Below are 10,117 nucleotides of genomic sequence, written 5' to 3' on the forward strand. Positions count from 1 at the left end.
TACCACTTTTTTAGACAAAAGAAAGTTTTAATAATTAAAAAAACTAACTTAGAATCCACTTTTAACAAAAAAAATTTATTTAAGATGAGAGTTACTCATTGTTTGAGGATGCTTGTTCTCAAACTTGGCCTCAAATATGACACTTGATACCTCCACCACCTAGAGATGCTCTTAGTATTATCCTCGGTGACATACTTATATGCAATCTGTCTATAAAGCAGCTAACCTACACTTGGTAGTTGAGCTTCATATTTCTCCTATTAGGCAAAGTTCCTCGTGTGCTAGATTTAAGTCTGTTTTGAAGCGAGATTTGGACGTGAGGCTGGCTATCCCACTTAAATCAGCATGCCGATAGTTTCTGATGGATTGTAGAGCGAATATTGGAGCACTGTACAATCCAACTAAATACTTTTTCAATGTTTGGTTGGAAACTCCAAAAATCAGCCATACGGATCAAGGGAGTTCGTATTTAGTTACGTTTGGGGTTGAAGCTTCCTAAAATCTTAATGCCCCCTGGTATCATAACCTGATCCAATACAAGTGAAGTTCAATCTAGCAACCCAGTCCATCAGGAGTTAGACCCAATGTACGGTCAACTTCCAACTACTCCCTACTAATTTACGGTGAGAAATAGTCAAATAGATCATTTGATGTGGATAAGTTCAACTTTCAAATGTTTCATTTTTGGAATGGATCAGAGTGGTTCTAGGCCCTATCAAGATGGTTAGACTTAAGAGTTTCAGAATAAGCCAGTCAGTTACCACGTTGATTGGCCCCCGAACTAAAAGAGTAGATGACATGGTTGTCATCTGGTGATGAACTGATGATGCTCTCCCTAACCTAGATGGGTTTAAAGATCTAGGGTATGTTTGTTACCAGTTTTTGTTCTGATTGGTGCATCAGTCGATTTGGTACTGCAAATGGCGTCCAAAGCCAAACAGCAAAAGTTTGTGCTAAAATTATTACTGTGACAAGAAAGTTGATTTAACAATTAACATTTTTTTAAGTGGTGCACCTCAATGAGCTTTTAACACTCGAAACAAACACAGGTCATGGGAAGAAAAATCAGTCAGCGGCAGAAGGATCTTTTGTGTGTAAAGGTGGAGAAGAGATTGATCTACATGTGCAGATGATCAAGTCTCTAAATCAAGAAAGAAATAAGCTCTTCTTCAATTCAATAATAGCTCATAACAAATAAATCAAAAATACTAAAACTCAGCATTAAAAAACTTAAACATGGAAGCAACGATTCGGTAAGTAATATTGTATATGAAAAAACAATAAAGTAGCAGAGTAATAATGTTTCTCCAGTATTAGTAAGAAATGAATTCATTAAATATTTTAGCTTTAGAACTAACAAATGTTAGAGAACCTACCGAGTTACAATATCACATTGCATCAGTGCGTGAAGTGAATCAAGTACAATTATTTATGGCGTCAGTTATGCTAGGTGTTGGAGAGTGGAGGAGAAAACATTGAGTGTTCTCTTCTCTTTTGAGCTTTATTGATTGTCCCACGTTGGTAAGCCACCACTAACTGTGTAAGTATTTAAGTACTTCCTCTAATATAAGAGCATGCCCTTAGGGTACAAAAACCATACAAGCTTGCCCACATTTTAATATTGTATTAGAAACTGAACCGTTTAGATTTCTATAAGAACAAAACTCACATCTAAACCTATTTACTTAATATTACAAATTCTATCTTTGATTTTGACTTAAAAAAATATAAAATAAATCAAAATAATACTAAAAAACTCATTTTTTTTTTTTTTGGTAAGACTTATGACATGTTTTTAAGGTTGGATTAGGAAATATTAAACTTAATATTGTAGTATTTATCTTGAATAGTTTTGAATTTATGAATGTTGATACATTTAATTTAGTTTTTAATATTCTATTTATATAAACTAAAATAATAAATATTAATTGATTTCCGCATCCTTTGCCGCGTCCTATTTTTTTGAGATATAACTGAGTCGTCATGTCTGTGTTTGCGTCCGTGCAACATTTCTGCACCGTTGGAAAACGCAAAATCTTTCCTTAAGGATAGTGTCATACATGCCTTGGTTGCTACTGTTCTTTATGTCTTCAACTTGTTGCTGTTTCCACACACCGGTTCTAACACTAGGAACTTTAGTTTAACCTAGGCTTCTAAGAAACACAAGAGCTTCTAGCTCAATTGGTTGTGTGCTAAGTTGCAAGTTCGAATCCCACAAAGTATTGGTTGAGATTTCTTTCTCATGTAATTATGTGATAGGCCTTTGGGCCAGGTGAGTATTCGGGCTAGTGACAAAGGTGCTGCTATGATAGGTGGACCAAAGAATGAATACTGACAAGGTGGAAATGGTTGAGTATACTCAAAATGGCGCATCGGCAAGAGCCTTCGGGGTTGATGAGCCTTTAGGCAAGCCTTCGGGCTAGTGTCCCTCCGGGGGTTGATGAGCCTTCGGACAATGTAAGCTTTCGGGCTAAGGTCCTTTGAAATATGGGTTTTTGACCCCTAAAAAAAAAAAAAAAAAGCTTCTAAGAAATATCAAATGTTTAAGGTTCAACTTGGTAGACAAGGTTTTAAATGGTCTACATTTCCTTTAATTTGGATTGATTGTGAACCAAGCCGTGACTATTAATTTTCAAGTTACAATGCATTTCCTTTAATTTGGATTGATTGCGAACCAAGCGTGACTATTAATTTTCAAGTTACAATGCCAGAATTTTGTTCCTTCAGAACTTCGAACTCTTGAAGTTCAAGGAGATGAGGAAATAATAGTGTGGAATCAAATATGAAGAAGTACGAAATATATTTAAGTCTCACACAAAAAGATAAATGGAAATTGGGAGGCAAATTAAAGAGAAGAATTACATCTTTCACCTATAAAGAAAACTCCCCGCGTGACAGTTCCGTTTCCTTCGACTGGATTTTTTCGTTTCCTAATTTGTCCCTGTTGCTTTTATCTAATTACATCAACCAAGACAAAATATAATACATAAATTGTTATGTCTAACAAGGACATATGTGTCATTCAATACATTAATGATTATTTATTGTAGTGGGCCCAAAAAATAAAACTCAAATAGTAACTTTCCTACATGTTGGAGAATTGATGTTTATCTTTATCAAACTACCCTTAATTCACATTCATAATTACCATTAATTGAGTTTATCTTTATCAAACTACCCTTCAAAAGTTGAGACTTTACTGGATTTATAACTTTCCTACATGTTGGAGAATTGATGTTTATCTTTATCATAACTACCCTTAATTCACATTCAAACTACCTGACTAACTGAGTGAATCCAGTAAAGTCTAAACTTTTGGCAATCATAGGGTTTTGAAGTTTTGAATGGTGATAGAAGTTTTGAAGGATGAGGTTTGTTTGGAAGGATGAGGATGAGAATTCTCTTTTCAGCTAAAGTTTGTAGTTTGTCTTCACATGTTCATTACCGGTTTAGGTACCGACAAGTGTTTTTTTAAGTGGCAAAGAGTTAGGCTGTTTTCTTCAAGATTTCAAAATCAATTCTACCGCTTCCAAATTACTGAAGGATCCATAATGGAAGAAGCATGTGGACAAACCCAGCTAAAATTGTAAGTAGTCTCACAAATCAAATCAAACATTGGACCTTTCCCTCTTCCAAAACTCTACACTTCCTCTAAACCAAATAATCTGCCAATCACCTTGTGTTTTGACACCTAACTGATACCCCATAATCCCTCCAACCACTCCACCACAAAATAACCTTTCTCTCCGAAAAACTCATCGAAACAAGACTTATCACTATACTCTTCTCTGAACTAAGATGATTCCCAATGATAATTTCTGCAACATACATACCTACTCCGATCTGAAACATAGCAACACACAACATCAACTAATCATCACCACCACCATCTCTACATGGGTAAAAACTCCTATAAAATCCGATCTCCCACCAGCATCCACATCAACATCACAAACTCCCCACTTTCCAGCAAGTATGTTCAATATGAATATCACAAATGTCACCCCAAAAAACCTTTCCCTTGAACTAGTTTTAGGGTCTTCACACACAACAAATATTAATCAACCATCTCCCCCATTGCCAAAACCCTCCAGAAATAAGGGAAAGGAACCTTTGACAGAGAACATTGACACACAAACTGATAAGATTTTTTTACCGACTGATGGTAAAAAAATACTCCCATTGGACAATCGAATGGCATCTCTTTTTAACAAGCATAACAGTTTCACTCTTATGGGTAAGATACTGGGGGATAAAACGGGGTACAACACAATCAAAGCTGATCTCACTACAGCTTGGGATCCTATTCGCCCAGTTAAGTTACTGGTTTACCCTGGAGGCCTATTTGAATTTGTGTTCAGTAACCAGGCTGATACAGACTTCATCATGGAAAACCAGCCGTGGAATCCGGCACGCAAGACTTTACAGTTAAGATCATGGAAAGATTTCTCTCTAACTAGAACATTCCCAAAAGCTATTTTCTGGATTCACCTAATCAATCTTCCTCACTGCTATTATGACGAACAATCGGTTCGTAGTATTCTCGACCAGCGTAGTGTACCAAAATGTGGAGAGGTCCTATGTGTGAGCATCCCACAAAATGTGCAGGTAGAAGAAGAGAAACCATGTAGCATGGTCCAGGTCAAGATAAGAATTGATATCGACAAACCTATCGCAGCAGGTGCAGCTCTACCATAAACTTTTAGAGGTATATGGGTCGAATATGCCTATGCACATCTTCTGCTGGTATGCTTTCGATGTGGGATTCTCGGCCATAGCTACAAACAATGCATCGAAAACATTCCACCCCTAGGATACCTAAGGTTTGATCCCTTTACTGGCTCAAAACCCCTCTTCACATCAAACCTCCGTTTCAACTCAAACAAACATCACCACATCACCTCCGGCAGCCACCAACCTCTGAGCATCCCAAACCCTAGATACACTACAACTGTGCAGCAGGAAAATACCAAAATTGCCCAGGACACTATGCAGCAGGACAATGTTAAAACTCCCCAGTACATTAGCCGTCACAACCCACCAAACCCTGACAAAACTCACCCACTCCCCAGAATCAGTCAGTCTATCTCAATCCCTGATTCCATGGGTCTGCCACCTTCACCTAACCCTCAAAACACTTGGTTGTCAAAAAGTACAAATCCAGTCTCATGCCAAAAATCCTCTTTGGTAAGCTACTCATTACAAACATCCAAAACCCCTCACCAACTATGTCAGAGACAAGAGGCGACCAGACTCATCAGCCTATCTCTGACCTTAACCCTCTCATCCAAACTGCCTCTGACTTTGCACACAACACTCCACCTATAGAGCAGGACAAGGAAACTTTCACTTTCACAGCTGCCCCCTCACCCAAATACAAAGCAATACAGCGTGAACCTTCTATCACATCACAACCCCAACACCCCTCTTTTTACCCATCTCTCCAACAAATGAGCTTGAACTTCTCTTGGGAGGCAAATGGCCGATACCAATACAAGGTAGGAAGAAACAGAAAATAGATGAGTCACAAAATAAAATCATTCTAGATGTTAGCCAAGTCCTAGACTGTTGCTTCTTTCACCAATCAAACCTCAAACGGAAATTCAACCTCATGCAATTGTCAGAAGACATCCCCACCAAAAAAGCTTCAGTTTCCATAACTGAAATATTAGAAAACACTGAAATGGTGATGGTGGCTAGCCGGAAACAGCACCCCCCTCACAATGAGTCTATTCTCATGGAACTGTCAAGGGTTTGGTCACCCCTCGACAGGTGAAGATTTGCTGAAGAAAATTTGCAAATATCGACCGAAGATAATTTTGATAGTCGAAACCAAGGTAAAATCTCCAAAAATCTCCCAAAAAATCCAAAGACAAGGGTTTGTAAACCATTTCCATGTCTCCTCAAATGGTCGGTCTGGTGGTATGAGTCTGCTATGGACAAACAATCTCTCAGTTCATATTGAAAAATCTGAAAACTGGTTGATACATGGTACTGCACAATGCATCTCATCCACATCAGCTAAGTGGACTTTCACTGCATACATGGCCACCCCAAGCATCATGGAAGGAAAATTTAATGGGAGCTGTTGGCAGCTATTGGTGATAGGGTACAAGGTCCTTGGGCTATGTTCGGAGATTTTAATCAAGTTCTGTGCCAGGAAGATAAGGTGGGAGGTCGACCTGTTACACCAGCAAAAGTGATGCCTCTCACGGACATGCTCGATAGGTGCAATCTAATGCACTATGCGCCCTGCCATAAATGTTTTAGTTGGACGAATAAGAGAGATGGCCTAGCTAGAGTGGCTCAAACCATTGATCATTTATTTTGTAATGTCGAATGGTGATCGTTATTTCCAAATTCACAATTGAGCTATGTTTTCTCACAAAAGTTAGATCATAAAGTCCTGATTTTCACTAGCAACATTAGCCCACCTTCTCATAAATTTCATCGTTTTCGATTTGAAAATGCATGGCTTTTACACCATGACAACAAATTCCCAGTGCAAACTAGCTGGAACCAAACATTTAAAGGCTTTAGCTCTTATCAACTTTCACAGAGACTAAGATTCTGCCAGCAAAATTTCATTCGGTGGAAAAACAATGTGTTTGGAAACTCAGAAAAGAAAATCCAGGAAATAGAGGAGATCATTGCGGACATCCACCAACTCCTACCTTCAGCTCGAACTAGAGCAATTGATCAAAGGGAAAAAGCATTGTCAATGCTCCTTGCAAATTTGGTATTACGGGAAGAAAGTCATTGGGCACAAAAAGCAAACACCAGCTGGCACCAAGAAGGGGATGATAATACAAAATTTTTCCATATGCCTGTCATCATCAACAGACAAGCCAAAAATATCACTACAGTCAAAGACAAGGACGGTATATGGCAAAAGGATCAAGAAGGCATCTCAAAGGTCTTTCTAGAACATTTCCAAGAAAACTTTGAGAGGTCGGATGACGATGCGACAAGCCAGATTTTCAACTCCTGTGCACCAAGGATCAATGCTCTCGACAACATCGACATGAACAGAATCCCAAAGGAGGACGAAATTAGAAGAGCAACCTTTCAGATTGGAGCGAACAAATCTGCAGGGCCAGATGGATTTACAGGAAAGTTCTTTCATACCTATTGGGATATCATCGGAAGGGACATCACAAACTTCATTCAACAATTCTACATCACGGCCCATTTCACAAAACCTCTGAACCACACAAACATCGTCCTAATCCCAAAAACAAAAAATCCTACACAACCTACTCATTTTCGTCCAATCAGCCTTTGCAATGTGGCCTATAAAATCCTGTCAAAAGTTTTAGTGAATCGTTTACGACCACTACTGAATAAGATAATAGGCCCCTTCCAAAGCGCTTTCATTCCAGCTCGGTGCATCCATGACAACATTCTTATAGCCAACAAATTTTTTCACCACCTCAACACTAGGAACAAAAAAGCCAAACAAAAATGGGGAGCAAAAATTGACTTATCTAAAGCATATGATCGTATTGGCTGGAATTTTCTGAGGAAAGCTCTTTCTTCTTTTGGTTTCAATGAACATTGGTGCAAAATGGTGATGTTCTGTGTGGAATGTCTCTTACTCTATCATCGTCAATGGCAAACCGTGCGGCTACTTGAATCCAAAGAGAGGCATACGTCAAAGGGATCCGCTTTCACCATACCTCTTTATTCTAGGCATGGAGGTCCTGTCCACCCATCTCCTAAAACTCCAACAGGCCAAACTCATTAAAGGAATCTCTATTGGCCGGGGTGTCCCCTCGATACACCACCTGCTATACACAGATGATCTTGTGCTCTTTGGTAATAATGAGCTCAAAGAAGTTAATGAAATGGTCGAGGCTTTGAAGCTATTTTGTCAAGCATCAGGTCATCAAAACAACTTTGAAAAATCTGATCTGATCTTCAGTGCTCATGCGACGAGAGAATTTAAGCAGAAATCTCACACTCTTTTTGACATCAAGCGACAGCAGCCAATATTGAACTATCTGGGGAGTCCAACTTACCTCAGTAGAGTAACAAGCAAGTCCTTCAGCCCACTACTTCTGAGACTACAAAACAGACTCAGGTTATGGAAGGCATCTACCCTCTCTCAAGCGGGTAGAGTCACACTCATTAACGCGATTTGCTCCGCAATTCCTAATCATCAGATGGGGGTTTTTAAACTACCAGAAGTGATTACTCATCCCATTGATGTTCATCGGCGTGCATTTCTCTGGGGACATGAAGTAACTACTAAAAAAGTTCACTCCGTTAACTGGAAACGATCGAAAAGCCAAAGCTATATGGTGGACTAGGAGTCCGAAATCTTCAGCATACAAATATAGCTCTCCTCGCCAAGAAAGGTTGGGAAGTCATTGCAAGCGACAAATCTTTATGGGTAGACATTGTCAAAGCAAAATACTTGCGAAATCAAGATTTCCTGACAGTGTGTCCCAAACCACTAAACTCGAGAGTCTGGAGAGACATCCTATCTGCCCGCATAGTCCTCTCTAAAGGATTGGGATGGAAAATAGGAAATGGTTCAAACATCAACCTGTTCATAGAGAGATGGATCCCAAGTAAGGAAGGTATCACTTCTCCAACATACTCCAATCCCATTGTCAAACCGCTTTTCGTCTCGGACCTCATTGATAGCAACACAAGGAAATGGCGCTCTAACATCATCTACCACTGCTAGCCTGAAGATATTGTGAAACAAATTATCTCCATTCCACTTTCGCATACTGAAAAGCCCGACAGAAGAATTTGGATGCTAGCAATTAATGGGAAATACACGGCGAAATCGGGATATCAAGCAATAACCGTCAACCAAAATCCCCCTCTCTTTGACTGGAGAATCATTTGGAAACTCTGGTGCCCTCCCCGAGTAAAAGTATTCATGTGGAAACTATCTCTTGATGCTCTGAACTCATCCTCTAACCTATTCAATATAGGTTTAAATTTTAACCCAGACTGCATCTTCTGTAAAAGCCACCCAGATACCTCCCAACACCTGTTTAAAGAATGCCCTTTTACTTAGACAATATGGAAAATCAGCCCAATCCCCCAAATTGCTAGCTCACCTTTCAATAACACACCGCAGATATGGATATCAAAGATTCAGGAATTATTGAGAAATCAACAGAGCAATATACCCTTTGTTATGGAACTCTTCGCAATCATTTGTTGGAACATCTGGAAGAGCATAAATGAAATGTTATTTGAACAAAAAAGGGTGACCCCTCAAGGCACACTCAGAACTAGTCTTGTTTTCTGGAGAAGCACAAAGGATGCCCATACACTACTCCTTAAACCTAATAGACCGAAACAACTCCTCCATCTCTGCTGGAAGCCTCATTCAGCTCTATACGTTACTCTAAACACTGATGGTTCGAGTCACAGAAATCCAGGCCCGACGGGTCTGGGATGTGTATTAAGGAATTATGATGGGGGTTTTGTTGCTGCATCAGTGGATTATGTCCCGATCGGAACATATTTCCTGGCCGAAGCTTTGGCCATGAGACTAGGTTTATACCTAGCAATCTCCTATGGCATCTCCCACATACATATCCAAAGTGACTCACAGGCTTTGATCAATTGCATTAAGGGAGAAGACAAGGATAGTCCATGGGAGGCAGTTGGGATCATTGAGGATATACGTCAACTTTTCTCCTTGTTCGAAAACATATCCATCATCCACATATACAGAGAAGGAAATGCAAACGGTGACACTGCGCACAAGATGGCATTTCTTTAATTAAGTAACATGGTGGCATGGTAGGCCTCCAGATATCATCTGTAAAGATCTCTTTTTCGACTGTATGGGTGTGTCCACGCCCCGTTTAGTTTAAATAAAATGAAAATATTTGGGGGGAAAAAAAAAACTCCACCATTTATCAATCTCATAACCTCATTCATTGGTTGACGGGTTTAGGGCGCGGTTACTTTTCTATTTTGGAAGGTTTTAGGAGGTTTATGGGATTGGCTAATTGAATTGGAAACTGCCACTACTAAATTTGGATCGAAAAATCCAACTACCAATTCGAAACTCTTCCACTGCCTATTTTTTCATCTCTAATCACACAAATAGCTTTGCTTGATAACATAAAAAATCATTTCC

The sequence above is a fragment of the Coptis chinensis genome, chromosome 8, assembly GCF_015680905.1.
Source record: "Coptis chinensis isolate HL-2020 chromosome 8, ASM1568090v1, whole genome shotgun sequence".
Classification (NCBI taxonomy): Eukaryota; Viridiplantae; Streptophyta; class Magnoliopsida; order Ranunculales; family Ranunculaceae; genus Coptis; species Coptis chinensis.